A 770-nucleotide genomic window follows, 5' to 3' on the forward strand; every position below is an offset into this window, starting at 1 on the left:
GGCAAACTAAGTGCTGCACAACAGAGGTTTACTGTTAAAGTTAAAAAGAAAACAAATGCGATTATTCCTTTAAAAATAAAGATTTACTAATATTTATTAGTAGCAGTAGTAGTAGTAGCATAGTTGTCCGAAGACTGCTAAATAGTCATATTTCTGATACGTTTTCTTCACGTTAAACTAAACTTTTATTTTGACGGGTTGCCGTGAGGAACTTGCAGCTGCTGTGTGTGTGATATGATGGTAGTTTTGTCAATTTTAAATGATAAAATGCTAGTGAAGTGACTCTCAGAGCAGCTGCGGATGATATTCGTGTATTCATATCATTATAGTGAGACGACAGAGGCTGAAAACACCGTGAGCGCCGTCCGCGCTTTAGTAAGCGTGTAGTAAACAAAACAGTGCGCCGCGCCATCCGCCATTCATTCATTCATTGCGGAAATCATGGTGCCTCATGCGTGATATCAGATGCTTCTGCAGATTTATAGTATCACTATAGCACTTCACCTGAGCATCACGAATCATGCGTATGGCCATGAGAAGCGCTGAATGAATGACAGGCTTTCTGTTGTAACATCGCGCAAGGTAAATAAGGGTGACATCTAGTGGAGAAGACTAATGATAAGATTCTTGTTAATCAGATCTTATTTTAAATGTGTACAGAAATAAATACCGGAAAAAACATAGATTCGCGACTTTTGAGAATCGATATCGAATCGATGTCATTTAAAAAAACGATTAATCGAAAAATCTATTTTTTTTGCCCAGCCCTA

At 38.1% G+C, this 770-nt stretch overlaps 1 protein-coding gene across 1 annotated transcript in view; it reads left to right on the top strand.

Annotated features, from left to right (window-relative positions):
- LOC107574062 (tyrosine-protein kinase Tec-like) overlaps positions 1-770 on the top strand; it is a 13,563-nt gene that overhangs the window by 11,709 nt on the left and 1,084 nt on the right. The gene's annotated exons all lie outside the window — the stretch shown is intronic.

Source organism: Sinocyclocheilus grahami, unplaced genomic scaffold, assembly GCF_001515645.1.
Source record: "Sinocyclocheilus grahami isolate Dianchi unplaced genomic scaffold, SAMN03320097.WGS_v1.1 scaffold2104.1, whole genome shotgun sequence".
In the NCBI taxonomy this organism is placed as follows: Eukaryota; Metazoa; Chordata; class Actinopteri; order Cypriniformes; family Cyprinidae; genus Sinocyclocheilus; species Sinocyclocheilus grahami.